The 18,828-nt window shown below is 41.6% G+C and overlaps 2 long non-coding RNA genes across 5 annotated transcripts in view; one reads left to right on the top strand and one right to left on the bottom strand.

Moving 5' to 3' along the window:
* Positions 1 to 18,828, bottom strand: part of LOC136792865 (uncharacterized) — a 304,067-nt gene that overhangs the window by 77,487 nt on the left and 207,752 nt on the right. Inside the window, exon 5 of one of the 2 annotated variants that reach the window (XR_010837411.1) lies at positions 16,759 to 17,146. The exons of the other annotated variant lie outside the window; for it this stretch is intronic. This is a non-coding gene — a long non-coding RNA (uncharacterized lncRNA). Of the gene's footprint in view, positions 1 to 16,758; positions 17,147 to 18,828 lie in introns of those variants that run through there. 2 annotated transcript variants of the gene reach the window in all.
* Positions 1 to 18,828, top strand: part of LOC136792866 (uncharacterized) — a 267,506-nt gene that overhangs the window by 195,378 nt on the left and 53,300 nt on the right. For all 3 annotated transcript variants that reach the window (XR_010837413.1, XR_010837415.1, XR_010837414.1), the window contains exons 2-3: positions 1,535 to 1,600; positions 16,922 to 17,012. This is a non-coding gene — a long non-coding RNA (uncharacterized lncRNA). The remainder of the gene's footprint in view (positions 1 to 1,534; positions 1,601 to 16,921; positions 17,013 to 18,828) is intronic.

The following is an 18,828-nucleotide window of genomic DNA, read 5'->3' as shown; positions in this document are numbered from 1 at the left end:
CATGTTCAATTAGCTTCTAATGCCTACGTTATCTAATGACAAAAATGAAAGGTTAGGTGCCTGTTATGTTTCCTAATGTAATTTAGATTTGAATTACTTTGTTCATTATAGGTTATTTGAATTTACTTTTAGAACTGCCTTTTTATAGTCATACCTTTCCTTAAAAGAATCTCTGGAACTTTTTAAGGAGAAATAATTATTTCTATTGTTTACATTCATATGAAGTAACCCTTGAAATTTGACTATCACTAAATTAAATAACAGTACAAGAATAAGAAATATCCTGAAAAATAGTGTTATTGTTTTTTGTTATTATTATATCAATTATTGCTTTTCCATTCCTATTAGGAGCTTAAATTCTATTCTACATTTATTTTAATAAGCTCCTTTTTCTGCAGAAACAGGAGGCAGCAAAGACCCTTTGTACTGCAGACATATTAAACCAGGATTGGGACCAACTGTCCCATTGTATGAACTCTTATTTTAAAGCAGCCTGAGTTAAGCAGATTGTGTTGGATTTACTTTTATTTGGGTCTTATGCTATTTGGGGGGATAGACATTGTAATATTGGAAATATTCTCAAAGAGAGGAAGAAGCAAAATTAAAATGTGAGTCCTATTCGTCCACTATATTAATCAGAATCACTTGATCCAGGAACGCCTGAAACCCCTGGCAGCAGAATTTAGATGTATCTCCATATCAGCATTATGGTTTAGAACACAGTGAATTTTGATGTCCTTGCTTTCCAGCTAGATTCGAAGTTATTTTGACAGTTGCACGTTTATTATAAAGTCTTCATTAATCTGTTTATAACACTCATGAATGTTTGGTGGTGAAGTTGTCTTTAACATATAACACCAACACCTGAAATTTAAGCCTGTAGAGTGCCTCGTATTTTTCAAAGACTTCAGAGATTTGATCTTTACAGCAACCCCATGAAATAAAAACACACTCCAATACCTATTTTACAAATGCAGAGAGAATACGTGCTTTACCCAAGGTTAAGTGATGGAATTAGGACCAATATCCAAGTCTTTGCATTTTGAGTCCAAAATAATGCCACTTCTTTTCCCATTGTACTTTGAGGTGTTTTCCCAGTAACAGCTGTGGGTTTGGAGAGCTCCAGCAACACCCACCCTGCATGAGTGCGTTTGTGTGTAAGCGTGTGTGTGTGTGTGCGCGCGCGCGCATAAGAGAGAGAGAGAGAGAAGTGACACAGCTTAGCAAGCTAATAGGTATGGTTTGTAGCAATGAAATAAACAATAGTTCCAATTTAGCAAACATTGAAAACCAAAAACATCAAATAAAAGTGAACAATGGATTTTGGTCAGTTTCCTGGGCTTCTGAGTAGCAATAAGATTTTATTGCTACATCACAGCCAAAAGTTAGTAAAGGATGAAATCACAAGCTACTATTTCACAGGCATCAGAGCACTTGGAATGCTGGCTAAGTTTTATAGTGCTTATAATTTGCCAGGCACCTATTATCTCATCTAATTCTGAGATGGGTTTCTTATTGTTTCCCCCTTTTCCAGGTGGAGAAGCTGAAACACAGAGAATTTCAGTAACATGGACAAGGTCACGCCGGTTACCAAAGTCAGGTGAGTGGTGGAGGTGTTCTATTCCTTATCACTTGTGCCCTTTGCTCCATTAAATGTGCATTGACCATTCTGGCTGCTTTACAAAATACGGTTTCTACATTGCCACCTAATAATCTTAACTATTGCATTGTATATGCATTTGCAGCACTATTTTTTAACAGAAATGGTGTCGTTTGTTCCGGCCTAATCGGAGTTGTAAAATGCTTTAAAGGCTTAGTACATGCCAGATACATGTGAGATGTTTTCCCCTTCATGGCAGTTAATCCTCACTTGGGAGATTGGAATTGTCTTGCTCATTAGCAGACAGAGAATATGAGGCTGGGAGAAGGTAAGCAGCCTGTCCAAAGACAAGGCCAGGTAGAGAGGCTGCAATTCAGCCCTAGCCTGATACCATGCCCTCAGGCCTCTCCCTGCACCTGAAGCCGAGGCCAGCACTGGGGACACTGCATTGAGCTTCTGACCCCAGAAGTGCCAGAATCAGAAATGGAAATAAAAACATTGAGTGTTTCAGACTTGAAGCATTATCTTCTCCCCACGTGGGAGCCAAGAAGCCTTTCTGTTTCTTACGCACAATTCATCAACACTAAGTCACCAAACCCAGTTTCCCTTTGCTTTTCCTGGGCCTTAGCAGTATTTTTCACCTTACAAGACCACGTTTTTATTTTTAATCAGATGCATTATGTTGTTTCTGATTATCTTCTTTCTTTTTGAAGACTGTGAGCTGTATTTGGTGATTTGGTTTTCCGTGTGCCTCCCTATACATGGTTTTTGCTCCAAAACCACAGAAAAAGGTGATGTTACAAAGGTCAGGATCATCTGTTTACCCAGATAGAGCTAATCCCAAACTTACTCCTCTCTGTGCTGGGTAGAAAAATGAGATATACTGAGAAGAATGCTGCAAGCCCGTGCGTGTTCTTGAGTAACTATCTGAGGTTAATGTTCAGGGAACAGAAATTCTTTTTGATAGGCATGACTGCTTTTTCTTGTTTGTGTCTTTAAATATCACTTGTAAAATATCTCAAGTATAGCGAGCACACAAGCCTATCAAATATACACATTTCCTGCACACATTCAAATATTTACACAGTGTTATAGATACACATTTCCTGATGCCCCAAAGTAAAAAAAAAAAGTTTGAGTAGGAGCTTACCATAAATCCCTCCTCTGAGAACATTTGTGTTCGATTACACACTAAATTTCTTCCTCTTAAAAATATTTGGTAGTGACTATATTCTATTATAACAACTGTTTTTTTAATCGTAGAAAATATAAACAAATTAGCACCATCATGGAAGTTGATGGATTGAATGGTTTACCAAAAAAATAGAGCTAGTCTGTTTAAACATTATTGTCTTCTATTCTGATACCCACTGGAAAAGTCCCTAATGTGTCACTCAACATGTGGAGGAACTTTTGGACTTGTGTTTGGGAAGAGACTTGGACTCTGTTACTTTGGGAGGACTATGGGTGTGTAAGCTTGTGTGTGTGTGTGTGTGTGCGTGTATGTGTGTGTGTGCAAGCTTGTGTGTGTAAGCTTGTGTGTGTGTGTGTGTTTTCCCGGTGGGATGCCTTATAGTCATTTTTTTTCACAACTACTCTGTGGTAGCTTATCCTGCACTCCCAACAAAGGCTGATACTTCTGGAAGAGCCAGGCCCTTGAAAAATGGTGTGTAAGAGAAGGCGGACTTATCTTTTCACGGATAGAGAAATCCCACGTCATTTTAACCTAACCCATAAGGTATTGTGTGACTGCAGGCAGGCACAGGCTCACTTGGATTTAGTGTCTGAGCAGAGATATTGGATTTCGGGAACTGCGACCATTGGGTTATGCAGGGGAACAAAATTTGGCATCTACCCAACCCAGTGTTTGTAGATAGAGGGCGTGTTCCCAGAATAGGGCTCTCCCCAGAGAGAACTGCAAAAGAATATGAGCTAAGCAGGGTGGGAGGAAAGTCAGGCAAGACTTAAGGATGAGAGTCCCCTCTGTGTCCCACTCTCCCTGCAGGGCCCAGCAAACAGTCTTTTACTAAACATTTGTTTACTTTTCCAGCTCCATGTCAATTGCTTTTCTCCTCTTTAAAGACCCAATGCACTACCCCCAACGTCCTCTTTTGTCTTTAGCTGAAGATGTTATTTAGGGTGAAGCTTTCAGCCATTTTGGTGAGTTACTCAGTTTTCCTGGGTCTCTCCCACATCTACGTGTTGTTAAACTTTTGCTTGATTTTCTCCTTAATCTGTCTCATGTCAGTCTAATTCTTAGACCAGGCAGAGGAACCCAGAAGGGCAGCGGAAAATTTCTTCTTCCTTGACAACTAACATGGCAGTTATTCTAAATGAATGACCCTTGTAGGCGAGATTTCAAGGTTATAGGTCACTGGAAACCTTTCCTTGGTTTCTGCATAGAGCTGCTCACTGGTGGGGGCTCTCCCACATAGCGGGGGGCTCTTGGTGGCAAACCCCAAGCGCTGCTCTCTTGCCGTCTCTCTTCCCTGTGTGTGTGTGTGTGTGTGTGTGTGTGTGTGTGTGACAGAGAGAGAGAGAAGGAAAGGAGAGTTCTAAGCTTGAGTGTACTGTTTATGGAAGAAGCATTGGAGGCAGCAGAGGTGGACTTCTTAGTGAGGGCTTAGGAGCATTTATTTATTTCTTTGTCACAAGTCCGCTGGAGTTCTGGAAATGTCCTATATCTTGACCTGGGTGAAGTATTTATACGCAAAAATTAAAATGTACAGTTAAGATATATGCATCCTGGGGCTTCCCTGGTGGCGCAGTGGTTGAGAGTCCGCCTGCCAATGCAGGGGACACGGGTTCGTGCCGCGGTCCGGGAAGATCCCACATGCCGCGGAGCGGCTGGGCCCGTGAGCCATGGCCGCTGAGCCTGCGCGTCCGGAGCCTGTGCTCCACAGCGGGACAGGCCACAACAGTGAGAGGCCCACGTACCACAAAAAAAAAAAAAAAAAAAAAGATATATGCATCCTTATGTAAGCTATATCTATAAAATAAAAAGTTAAGAATCACTTTCTTTCCAGCTAAGATGTGTTTATTTTGTCAGTATTTATTTTTGCATGTGTTGTAGTTCCACAAAGGATTCCTTTAGATCCTCTATGAATTCCTAATAGTAAGCGACCATGGTGGTTTGGAAGGAAACACACATTTTTACCAGCCATCCCCGGACCTGCTCAGATGTTTCTCTGCACTGCACTCGCTCAGCCTTCCAGACCTGTTCCCGGCCCTCCGCGCTGTCTCTTTCCCACAGAGCGTTTACCGAGGGGAATTTTTTCTAGAGTTCCACCATCCTTGGCGTCTTCCAGTCTTGCTTGTGGTCCCCAGCCCCCAAGACCCTTCCTGGACCCTTGTACCTTGGCCCTTATCGAGACACAGGTGGCCCCCTTCCTGGGATTATTGCAGCAAAAATAATGTAGAAGTTAAAAATATGTAAAATAAACAGAAAATCCTTAAATGGGAAAGAATGAGGCCAATACAATGGAAGCCATAATCCCAATAACAGAAAATAGGACCATGTCACTTTGTTTCCCAGCCGTGGCCACTCCTGATCTCTTAAAAAATCAGCACTGTTAATGTTGCATTTGCAAACACGCTTGTTTTTACCTAGTGCCACAGTCAGGCGAATTGGGGGTTCGAGGAGAGAAAGGAAGGCGAGGCCAGGGATGGCTTGGCTGGACCATCTTCCCTTCCCAGCCTCGGCTGATGGAATTGTGGTTTATTTTTATAATTTTCAGAGGTAGGCCGATGACAGCTGAAGAAGACTGTGTTTGCTGAGGACCAGCACGGTGGTAGAGAGGGGCAGAGCTCCGGAGGGAGACCTAATGGTTCCTCTCCTTCCTGCACGGAGATAAAGACTTATAATAAGCGTGCATGTTCGCCATCTGGCTCTGTGCATGTGGTCCTTATGGAGGGGAGCGCAGCACAATCTGTAAATGATCAGGAGCCATGGCGCTCTCTCCAGAGAATCCACGATGCAATCAAGGTGACAGATGGCATGGCCACTGCTGTGGCCTCATGGAGAAGATCAAAATCACCTTCAATCAACTCTGACTGAAATGGGCAGGAGCACCTCAAAAAAGTCAGTTTGTCAGTCAAACTGCGGCAGTGAGCAGCGTTGGGGACACATAGCGGCCAGCTCTGTTTTCAATCGTTTCCGTCTGACTGGGCCTGAACTATGATCTTTCTCAAATTGTCCTTTCTGTTTAGCTGAAGCAGGCCAGCAAATTGCCAGATTCATTGCTTTATTGAAGAAAATTGAAAACACGATGTCCTCAATTCTGGGGCCGCACGGCTGGCAGAGACTGGGACACCCACGCGCTTGCAGAGAGTGGACCCCCTGTCCTCAGCCCAGGTTCGCTCAACTTTAGGCAGATTTTTGGACACAGAAAATGAAATGCAAATGTGTGCCTGGCCCGCGAAGCTCAGCTGGCAGTGGCTATGGAAAGGGTGTTAGGTGTCCAATAAATGTGTGCAGAATTAATAATTGGTTGCAAAGAGAGAGAGGAAGGAAGGAAGAAGGGAAGGAAAGAAATGATGTCTCAGGGTTGTGAGAACTATGTATTCTAACAGCAGGCTGCTGCCTCCATGACTGATCTGATATCCGTTTCCATTTCTATGCATCTTTATTGCATGTGGGTTTCTGTGAACTTGAAGCCTTGGACGTAAGGTCAGTGAAACGCAGACGTATTATTTTGTCCTAAACAAATTGTAGGGAATTTGTAGGGGTCAGCAAGTTTAGACAGATTTCCATTCCTCCCCTGCCCCTCCACAGTTAAAATTTTTTCAAAAGCTCCAGTGGCTTATAAAAGTTACCTGTAGTGGGAGAAAAGTACACCGCTGTCTTTTCAGAGGTAAGGGCACTGATTTCGGGTCAAAGATGATGGATCTTAATGAAGGAACTCTCCCCCTCCCTTTCCCTCTCCTCCCTTGGCAGAGTTCCACTGTTGTTCTTCCTCCCAAGCTCCAGGAAATGTAGATTTCAAGCAGAAGTCGACTTTTCCAACCTTGTGTTTCCCCAAGAACTCAGCATCTTTTATCTGATACCGGTGTTTTATAGTATAAGCCGGTGAGGAGACCTCAAAATTCTCACCTCCCCTTGATTTCCCTGCTTGACACTGTCGTCGTCTGGTTTTGCATACTTGCTTTATTGAAAATCCAAATCCAAATCCTGCCCCGTCCCCATCCTGTACGATGTAAATTATTTGTTTGACAGCTGAGAAATATCTTACTGTTGGGTCCTGTTTTCTCATGAAGTCTATTCCTCTTGTAGGTGCTTCTGAATATGCTAGTGTCCTGCGGGGGAAGTTTACAAGCATAACTAAAGGGCTTCGTCCCTAGTCCGCGTGCACCAAATGAGACAAACTGTTTACAAAGGGCTCACGCTTTGAGTGACAGGACTAACGAGAACTTTGTGTAGGGACTGTCTTTTTACTGGGCGTGTAAGTGTAGCTGACTTGTTATGTATCACAGTTAAATGGGGTCTCCTAGGAGCAGAGGACTAAATTTATTCAGCAGGAAATATCTATTGAGGGCTGAACACCTACTATGTGCAGGCTGTGCTAGGAGCTGAGAAACAAATCTTCATGAAGGAAAAGTAGGTATTAAGTGGCGTGTTTATGGGCACTGTGCGCTGCTTCTCTTCCCCTCTGCCTGGCAGTCCGGTGAGCAGGCTTGGCGTTCCCATCCGGGTGAACATCAGGGCCCAGGCGGACATGTGGCTGGTGAGAGCACGTGCCCTGTCCCAGGAGACGCAGTGTGCACTCTCGGTCCTAAGCTCTGGCTCCCTGGAATGACGGCGCTGTAATAGACAAGTTCATCAACATGGCCACAAGGAGGGGTGGCAGGACGGGTCATTTCTGTCTTTCAGCAGCAGTTTCTGGCCCCAAACTCCACTTGCTTCGAGTAGTACCGCTTCAGAAAGGCAAATGGGTCTAACCCTTCCCTTAAGGGTAAAGATTGGGGAAATTCAACAGGGGCCAGGAGTTAAGGGAGCTTACAGTGGAACGTGAAGGCTCTGAGACATCCATGTAGCGTGAAATTTAATAATCAGAGCTTGGCCTCCATTCAGACAATGATGTTCTAGTCTGCTCTGGAGTGGAGTGTTACCTGATCAAATGCAAGTTGAGTAACCATAGATCATTACTCTCCTTTACGGGCCATCACTCTTAAATAACAGATTGCTTCCAGAAAGATCCTCTTGTGGTAATTTAAAAAGTGATGTCTGTCAGCAGAGCTGTTCCTTTAGAACGCTGCACGTACCTGTTTGCTGCATCTCCCTGTGAGGGCGGCAGGTAGCGGGGACGCGAGGACCGTCAGGGTCACCAGCCCCTGGAATTCACAAAGGAGCAGGCCCAGGAGAATGGCCTGCAGTCGTAATAGGGACAGTAGCTCCAAGATGGACTAAGTAATTTTTAATTGTGGAGAATGCCTTTTATTTTTTGAAAGATAGATACAGTGTTGAAAGAAGTTAAGCAGAAATTTAAAAACAAGGACACAAAAAGATAGGCAGTCTTACTGAAAACTCAGATCTCTGAAGCATGCCACTGGCCTGAAATGGCCTTGCAATAATTAATAGTAAATGAACTTTAATGTCCCAAGCCCTCTATCCACTAGGCTGTTTGGCCTTCTCTCCAAGAGGGCTATGCTCTCTTGTGTCCAACAAGGGAGGGAATGGCTCACTACAGACTTTCATCACTACTGTTAAAACAGCCCAGACATAGCTCTACTGATTCTGAAACCAAACAGTGGAAAGCTGTTTCACGTGTTCGGGTGTCACCGTATGAGCACACGCCAGCTCTAACTCGGGTATTTGGAGGCTGTTGCATTTTGGGGTCAGATTCCAGTCCAGGCCCTCAATGTCTGCATTTTTTCTGTCCTTTCATATCTGACCAAGAATGATGGTGAGCGAGGATGCCCCCCAGTACCGGATGCTTTCCAAACTGCTTGTGGGTTTCTGTTCAGCTTCCAGGATTTTTTATAACCAGATTTGTGACTTTTAAAAAAATCCTCTCAACAAAATATTTCGGTTATAGCATGATGTCTTGCTTAGAAAGGTTAATAAACATTTTACAGAATATATTCCTCTTTCGTTCTAGTGATTCCTTGACACTCATTTTCATCTTCATCAGGCTAGCAGTGAGCAAATGGTTCCTATTTCCCACTAGATTCCTCCACCCTCTGTAATGAACGAGCTGTTGATTTGATTTCAATGAATTTTCTTTGGTGAACAATCCACTATAACAAATGCTTTCTTTGGCCATAAAATCATCTCTCCTCCATACAAAAATGCTATGTCTGGGGTATTTTGAGCTGATGTAGGGCATAATTCTTTCCTTGGGATTCTTGTAGTCAGAAACAACCTGCTTTCCTTTCTCCCCCATGAGATTTACAAAATCCTTAAGGGAGTTTTTTCCACACTTCTCCATAAGCGTCTGAAGACTCAAACAGCACTGTCCAAGGGTCATTTAATACAAGCTACAAATGCGAGCCACTTATGCAATGTTTCCTTTTCTAAGAGCCATATTTTTAAAAAGTAAAAAGAAACAAATGAAATTAATTTTGATCATAGATTCTATTTAACTCACTGGATAAACAAAATGTGGTAGATCCATACAGTGGAATATTATTCAGTCATAAAAGGAATGAAAATCTATATACATGCTACAACACAGATGAACCTTGAAAACATGCTGAATGAAATAAGCCAGATGTGAAAGGACAAACATTATGTGATTCCACATACATGAGGTACCTAGAGCTGTCAAATTAACAGAGGCAGGAAGTAGAATGGGGGTTACCAGAGGCTGGCGGAAGGGGGAATGGGGAGTTAGTGTTTAATGGGTCCAGAGTTTCACTCTGAGAAGATGAAAAAACTCTGGAGATGGATGGTGGTGAGGGTTGCACAGCACTGTGAATGTTCTTAATGCCTCTGAATGAGACACTTAAAAATGGTTAAAATATTATTTTATGTTATGTATATTTTACCATACACACCCAAAAAAGGATCAGATCCTTCTTTGCTCAGAAGCTACCGTTGTCTTCCCATCACACTACAAACAACATCCAAATGCCCTTTCCATGACCTCTGCATCCCTGTGGTCCGACCTCCACTTCTCCAGCGACCTCTTCTTGCCATTGCTACTTACAAGCCACGTGACCTTCTGTAACTTACTTAACCCGCTCCAGCTTCAGCTTCTTTATGTGTAAATTGGGGATAATTCTGGTATCTATCACCTGCATGGGATTGGTGAGGATTAAATGAAATAACGCATGTAAAGTGCTTAGCACTGTGCCTGGCACACAGTAAAGTCTAAAAAGACTAGCTATTAAAATTTGTGGCTGCTATGTGCACATTTATTTTCACATGAAATGTTTAACACATTATTTATAATTAATTCCTATATAAGGTCTGGAGAGAGATACAGCAGACAAATGACCAGTGTGTGTATAGAGATGGGGTAAGTGTTTGTTAACAGGGTTAATTGTTGAATGGTCAGTGTAAACATCCTGACATGGGGATTAGGAGAACGTGGTCTAAAATTAAAACAAACACAGGGTTGAAAATAAAGCTTTCTCTAGAACAGATTATTTCCATGTAGCCAGGACTTCAGTGGTCATATTCTGTTGATCTGGTTATGGGACATTTTTTAGGCATTTTGCAAAGCACTCAGCTATCGGCAGCGGAAAACCGCATTTCTCCAAAGAAGATATACAGATTGCCAACAAACACATGAAAGAATGCTCTACATCATTAATCATTAGAGAAATGTAAATCAAAACTACAATGAGATATCATCTCACACCGGTCAGAATGGCCATCATCAAAAACTCTAGAAACAATAAATGCTGGAGAGGGTGTGGAGAAAAGGGAACCCTCTTGCACTGTTGGTGGGAATGTAAATTGATACAGTCACTATGGAGAACAGTATGGAGGTTCCTTAAAAAACTACAAATAGAACTACCATACGACCCCGCAATCCCACTACTGGGCATGTACCCTGAGAAAACCATAATTCAAAAAGAGTCATGTACCAAAATGTTTATTGCAGCTCTATTTACAATAGCCAGGACATGGAAGCAACCTAAGTGTCCATCAACAGATGAATGGATAAGGAAGATGTGGCACATATATACAATGGAATATTACTCAGCCATAAAAAGAAATGAAACTGAGTTATTTGTAATGAGGTGGATGGACCTGGAGTCTGTCATACAGAGAGAAGTAAGTCAGAAGGAGAAAAACAAATACTGTATGCTAACACATATATATGGAATCTAAGAAAAAAAATGTCCTACTAGAGCATGGACTTGAGGATGTGGGGAGGGGGAAGGGTGGGCTGTGACGAAGTGAGAGAGTGGCAGGGACATATATACACTACCAAATGTAAATTAGATAGCTAGTGGGAAGCTGCCGCATAGCACAGGGAGATCACCTCTGTGCTTTGTGACCACCTAGAGGGGTGGGATAGGGAGGGTGGGAGGGAGGGTGATGCAAGAGGGAAGAGATATGGAAACATATGTATATTTATAACTGATTCACTTTGTTGTAAAGGAGAAACTAACACACTCTTGTAAAAGAGTTATACTCAAAGATGTTTAAAAAAAAAAAAAGTACCAGATGTTTTCACAGTTCAACACTTTCCTGCAAACCACATTTAGAGAGTCCATTGTTTCACAAATATAGGTAGATGCAGCTTGCATTCACAAAGAGCTATTCATGAGGGAGGGTTCATTGGCCCCTGGCTCACCTCCGTGACTCTCACTTCACCCTCACCTGCAGCCAACAGGTACCACTGGACACTGACACGCCCGACCTGGGCCAGTGTGGAAGTGGTCAGACAGGTTTACCTCTGAATGTGACCAAATATTCCTGTTTTCACTGAGATAAACATTGGAATCAGTACAATGTGGTTCTGTTATAGTTTTGCTTTTTTGTTACAAAAACTTAGAAGCAACCCTTTGGAACATTTAAAGGGTAATCATTTTGTTTACTAGTATAAGCGGCATGAATGCAGTCTAGCCCTGAACATCTAGGATCTGGAGACCTTTACTCTCAGTCTCTCAGGGCTCCTTCTCCGCCTCCTTCTATTGCCTGGCATTTGGCAATTCCCTCCAGAGCTGGGCAGCAACAGAGGGACAACAGAAAAACTCAAACTAGTTAAATTAATTAACAGGTTATGAGCAAATGGTGAAAATATGCCTAAAATGAAGTATTAATTCTGTGATCTATTTGAATCTTCGAAGCGGCATCGTGTTCTTCTAAAAAATCACTAGATTGTTAAAAAAAAATAATCACTAGGCAAAAATATGGAGAAATGTACCTCCAGATCCTTTTCTAGCCAGGTGTCTGGCCAAGTATTTTCTCTGTGGGCCTTGGTTTCCTTCCCAGTTAATAGCAGTATTGCTAGTTCTATATGAAGTGTTAGCTAACAGTGTAACTTTTATCATCTTATAAGCTAACGAGGAATCAAACACCCCAGAATGAAAGTTTGAACTTCTTTACCCACTTCTCCATCATCTTTACCTTGAAAGGATGGGAAAGTTATTTAACCTAAAGCATTACTATCCCACAAGACTACTGTATTCAGATTTGCATGCGGGTGGTAGCTGAGCACAACTTTACATCTTATTCTGACAATTCAAGTTTTAAGCGGTTCATTACTAGTAAGAAACAAACAGGATTTGAAACTCTTTGAAAAATGTGAAGGAACAGTTAAGGGCTGAATTAGATGAACAAAATGAGATCTGTGTTTTAGCTAGTTTACGGGTATTTCACATTTGTTTGTATCTCTTAAATTTGGCAATAATTGCAAAAACAAATGACTGATCCCGACTCTATTTTGCAGATAACTAACGAGTTTCAAGATACAACTTAATTTTATTTATTTGTTGGCTATGTCAAAACAAAACTGTAGCCAATAAACATCTTATCAAAAGGGTATAATTTCCATAATTTGTTAGGAGACTTCATTATCAGAAAATACACGGTGTAGGCAGAAGATTTAGGAGGCTGTTTCTAGAAACCTTGAGTACAGAGAGTCAATTATAAAAAAGTTATTTTATATAAAAAAACTAATGTTGGGCTTGAGTATACGAAAATGTAACAGTTTTGGTTCTATATTTCAGTTGATGACTGGCTTTTACACTGGACTATAGAATAATGGAAGAGGGAAGAGTGAGGAACTGTGGAAATTTGTGGAATAGCTGAGGAAATTATTTGCTTTTTATTTTTGTCTTGTCAAAGGAAAGGTAGCCTTCTTGTCTGTTTTGCAAATAATGAGAAAAGTGAGAATATACACAAACATGGGAAAGGAAGCCATCACGTCTAGAATTCAATAACTCAGTCTCAATTTTTGGAAAAGATTTCTCGGTTCGGTGTTCCCCGCCCAACAGACCAGAGCCTCAGGGAAGGGACCGCAGGAATCCTGGCCTCCAAGCACAGGTGTGGGTTGTTGCTTGGGGTGACCATCTCTAGGTGCACACCTAAAATTTGTGAAAGGCTGTCGGTAAAACAATGACAACAAAAACACGCTCCTATTTTAAATATTTAGGCCTGTATATTCGGCTCCTCTGAATAGGGTACAACTGTTTCTGCAGTTTCTTCTAGTGGCCGGTGCAGGTGGGGACCACTGAGTCTTGTGTACCTCAGCCAAGCGCAGCAGAGGAGGACTTTTTGTGCAATGAAAGGCGTTTCCTCTGTCAGACAGTCCTTTCGTGCTCACGCCTTCCAGATGGCCATTTCTCCAGGGGTGAACAATACAGCAGCACACAGACGATAAAACAGTATTTTCTCCAACCTTTATCCTCCCCAACCTACTCTGTTTCCCCTTTAAACACATTAAATACAACCTAGAAACTATCTTCTTTCAGAAGATTTTGATTTACTCAGTGTGTTTCTTAGGGTTTGGAGGAATAGATGCCCATAAGGCATATAGATTTCTTCTTCCAGATACAATGAACTTCAAAAGAAAAAAGAAAACCAAAAAGAATCATTTGAATAATACGTGATGAGATTTTTCTAGTGAGTTGAGGACAGCCCAAATGTTTCTAGGTGATAGAACTCTTCATTCTTATTCCTATTTGGTTAGCTTCTGAGTGTTCAAACTTATTTAATGTATTCATTTCAGAATGTTTCTTTATTTACGACTTTGAGGAATATGCATCAGAGAGAATGCAATATATTAAGAGAAAAATTAAAGCAAAAGTAGATAATGGCATTAATAAATTCATAGCTTAGATAGCATGCTACAAATTTTACGTTCTTACAGATTCTCTTTGTCGTGCAAACAATAATGAAGCAATATTATAAACATAAGTAAGAAAATGAACAAGTGAGGTATTTTAGACACATAATTATTGACATTTTAATTATTCAGTGTATTTTATTTTATTTATTTATTTTTTAAAAATTAATTTATTAATTTATTTATTTTTGGCTGTGTTGTGTCCTCGTTCCTGTGCGAGGGCTTTCTCTAGTTGTGTCAAGTGGGGGCCACTCTACATCGCGGTGCGCGGGCCTCTCACTATCGCGGCCTCTCTTGTTATGGAGCACAGGCTCCGGACGCGCAGGCTCAGCGGCCATGGCTCACGCGCCCATTTGCTCCGCGGCACGTGGGATCTTCCCAGACCAGGGCTCGAACCCGCGTCCCCTGCATCGGCAGGCAGATTGTCAACCACTGCGCCACCAGGGAAGCCCTATTCAATGTATTTTAGATTATTAGACTGCAAAATACACATCTGAGCCACATATAAAACTGGTCTTACTTTATTATAAAAGGAATAAACTACTTTATAATTCAGAGAATTTAAAAAGTTAAAATATTGAACTAACAAGTTGAATAATAGAATACATTTTGGAAAGGAATAGAAAGAAACTAAAGAATCAAAAGGCTAAATTTACACACGCACATTTTTTCTTCCAATCCCCAGTTTATAACATCAAAAATATAGTTTCCTTTCTTCCTGTTCTCCTTGTCCTGAGGAGAGGGTAAGGGGATGAAACAGGGACCCAAGAAGATGAGGATGAGAACTGACTTTGGTTAAGGGCAGAGAGGAAGAGCAAAGATCCCCAGCTCTAGTCTGGACTCTGCATTGGACTGTCTGACCTTGGGTGAGCCACTCACCCTTCTTCTTGGTCACTGGGGTAGTGGTGTGTAGGCAGAAGAAGCACGGGCTTGAGAAACACATATACTTCATTGGAATCTCCATTTCAGTTCTTCCCGGCCATGCGACCTTGGGACAGGACTTAATCTCTTTGAGCCTCTGTTCCCTCATTTTCGAAGGGTGAATATCAATAGCCACCCTCCAAGGTGGTTTGGAGAATGCAATGAGACTATATAGTAGAACACCTAACACAGTGTTTGGTACATGGCACACACTCAATAAGTAGACCTTTTCATTATCTTCAAAGTGAGTGGTGAGATCAGTTCCCTCTGAGTTCACTATTTCGTAACTCAGGAAACAGTTGACGGGTACCCACATTTTGTCTCAGCAACAAGTAATTTGCTGATGCCCCACCCTCATCACGTATGTGGTAGCTGTGCCCTAGTGGAGTTCCTGGTCACACAGGGCGGATCATGTTACAGGCACAGACACTGGCACGGATGAGTTTTGTGCCTGGCATGGAAACTGGACTCTTCATAACTGTTCGTACACTTGGTTGCTTGAGCCACATTTTAATCCTCCGCCATGGCTGAGTGATCTATTTTTTTCCAAGGCTGCTATAAAATCAGAGATGGAAGCTAGCACACTGAATCGAAGCACTGTGGTTCTTTGTCACATACACTCTCTTGGTTTCTATCCAACCTTTTTTTAAATATCCTTAGGGACAGGCTTTTATCACTTTTCTTGGAAGACCTTTCTTCAGTAATCATTTTTTACTGTCAGAAAGTTTTCTCTCTCATTCAGGGAAAATTTTTCTTTCCTTCCTTGTACTCTTCTAGCCATCCTGCCCTAAATCTGATTAAATAATTCCTCCTGCCTGTTCAGTATTTCCCCTGTCAGATTTTTGTAGTCAATTACTGGTCCCCCCTCAGTCATTACTTAGCAACACCAGACATAATCTTTATCTTTAATCATTTCTCATAACTCACTCCCCCATTGCCACAATCCTTATTCTCTCCTCTCTGAATTAATCCATCTGTTCTTCTGAAGGTAACCTCTATGTCTTAGGTGCATGTTCCCTTGGAGGTAAAACACATAAGCATATTTATTTAAAAATTTTATTGAAATAATGAAAACAAAGAAAAAAATTAACCTGCTATGCTAACATAGTGGTTATTATTACTTTTGTCTTTTCCATTTTAATCTTTTCCACTATAAGTACCTTATGCTATTTAGTAGAAATTTGGTGTAAGGCGCTGTGCTAAATCCGTTATGTGCGTTGTCCTGGTTACCACCGTAGCAGTTCTGTGAACGAGCTTTATAAACCCATTTCACGGAGAAAGAAACTAAGGTTCCGAGAGGTTTAGTGAGTTGCCCGAAGCCTGGCTCCAGGGATCACTCTCAGCCACTGTGTTATTCTGCACATCCATCTTTTCCCCTGTTGTGCCCTAGGAATGATTTAAATGGCAGTATATTGGGTGAAAAATAATTTAGTTAATCATTCCCCATCGATAAGTCTTTAGAGGGATTCCAATTTTTCACTACTACTGAAATAAACTTTTTTGAGCAACAAATACCAGAAATTTAGAGATTGCCTTATTTTCCCCTACTTCTAAAAATTATTTAAATCAAGGAATCATAAAAGGAAGTAGTGATGAATTTGGTTAAATTATTATTTTAAAAAAACTTGAGTTCTGACTGGCAAAGTATACCATGATGAAGACCGAAAGACAAATGATGAACTGGAAAAAATTACCTGCATAAAATTTGACAGGTAAATATTAATTTCTCAATGTGCAAAGTGTTCACATAAATGAATTTTAAAATGCTCTAATAGAAAAATGAACAGAAGAGGAGTATAAATGTCAATAAACACTTGAACTAATGTCCAACCACACTGGTAAAGAAAGACAAATATATATACACATATACAAACACTAATAGTTCCACCTGAAACTGACACAATATTGTAAATCAACTATATTTCCACAAAATTTTTTTAAAAAACTACAAAAAACTCACGAATAGCTTTTCCTTATCTAATAGGCAACACCAAAAATGATGACAATATCCAGTGTAGGCAAGGGTATGGAAAAGCATGTTTAATCATATAATGTAGGTGGGATTAAAATCAGATACAGTTGTTCTAGAAGTTAAATCACAATATATACCAAAGCTTTTAACTTATCCTCTTTGATGCGGCACGTCTTCCCACAGGAAGGAGAAGAGACGTTCGCATGTGATGTAGCAGGTTTCTACCGGAGAGCAGCGTCTGGAGCCTAACCTAGCTGCTGCAGACGAGAGTCAGGTAAGCAAGCCTGTAGCGCTCTGTAGAGCAGGAGCGCCTGTGCTTTGCTTTGGCCGCTCTTGTGAAGAGGACGGACCGTTTGTGGTGGTCTTTCCCGATGAGGAGAGTCCAACACCTGCCCTCCAAAAGGTAGGCTGGGAAAACAGAGAGAGATTTCCATCCTGTGAGGAGAGAAAAGTCACTAGCGAATGCCCTGCCTCTTGTCACTGGGAGGAGTGGGGCAGCAGCGCGGTGCTCACTTGATGAGAACCTGAGGGAGGAGACACGGTCTGGGAACACCGTCTCTTTTCTGGGCGGAAGGCTGTCACCTCTGATCCTGTATCAGTTATAAATTTCCCTGGGAAGAACCTCCCGTCACATCCCCCATTCAATTCATTAAAGCATTCTGCTAGTCTGGCTGCACTGAGAAACAGTCTCCAGAGGAAAATGTGATATAAACTTCCCTACAGCCCGGCAACAGGGTGGACCTGGGTATTACCAGCGTCAATATAGGTCCTTAAAGATCATGGTGATTGTCTCTCCTTTTCTTGGGGGAAAGAATTAGCAAAATATTGCAGGGATTGTGACTATTTTTCTCGGGGCAGGTGAAACAGAGAGAAATGTGTTACTTCTTCATCTCGCTGCTTTCTAGCTGTGAGTGTGTGGCGGTGAGGGGAGAGGAGAGGAGCAGAATGTTCTAGTAGCTGATTTGAAAAGCGCTGTCATTTGTATGGTGTCCAGTTCATTGATTCATTTCTCAATCATGCATTCATTCAGCAATCATTTGTTGAGTACCTATTATATGTCTTTCATTATCTTAAGTGTTGGAGAGGCAACCAAACCAAAACATACCCGATTCTTCGCTGGCGGAGCTCACTTTCTCGTGACAACTCAGAGGTAGATGTGAACTCAGGGCTCCTCACAATTGAGTTGTGCGGGTTGGATATGCAAGGAAACAGGTGACGTGGAACGGGGCTCACTGGGGGAAAGGATGGAAAAGAGCTGGAGCGGGAGACGGCTGGGACGGGGAGGCTGGGTGGGAAAACGTCACTGGAATTTGGGGTCAGATGGAAGTCACATGCTGGATGGTGTGTGATGGAGCCCTTCCAAATCTTCTTTGAAATAGTCCCAAAACAAGAAAAACTAAATGCTACTTGAGGTTACATTTCTTGTGAAAAGCGGTGACAGGACCACTTTCACGAGTGGTGAAAATAACGTGCAGACCTATGCACTTTATTTATTTATTTAACATCTTTATTGGAGTATGATTGCTTTACAGTGGTGTGTTAGTTTCTGCTGTATAACAAAGTGAATCAGCTATACATGTACATATATCCCCATATCTCCTCCCTCTTGTGACTCCATCCACCCTCCCTATCCCACTCCTCTAGGTGGTCACAAAGCACCGAGCTGATCTCCCTGTGCTATGCGGCTGCTTCTTACTATCTACCTATTTTACATTTGGTAGTGTATATATGTCCATATATATATGTCTCTCACTTTGTCCCAGCTTACCCTTCCCCCTCCCCGTGTCCTCATGTCCATTCTCTATGTCTGCGTCTTTATTCCTGTCCTGCCTCTAGGTTCATCAGAACCTTTTTTTTTTTTTTTTTTTTTTTAGATTCCATATATATGTGTTAGCATACGGTATTTGTTTTTCTCTTTCTGACTTACTTCACTCTGTATGACAGACTCTAGGTCCATCCAGCTCACTACAAATAACTCAATTTCATTTCTTTTTATGGCTGAGTAATATTCCACTGTATATATGTGCCACATCTTCTTTACCCATTCATCTGTCAATGGACACTTAGGTTTCTTCCCTGTCCTGGCTGTG

Source organism: Kogia breviceps, chromosome 17 (genome assembly GCF_026419965.1).
Source record: "Kogia breviceps isolate mKogBre1 chromosome 17, mKogBre1 haplotype 1, whole genome shotgun sequence".
NCBI lineage: Eukaryota > Metazoa > Chordata > Mammalia > Artiodactyla > Physeteridae > Kogia > Kogia breviceps.
The sequence above is the reverse complement of the archived record's forward strand: the minus strand, read 5'-3'. Positions and strand labels throughout refer to the sequence as shown.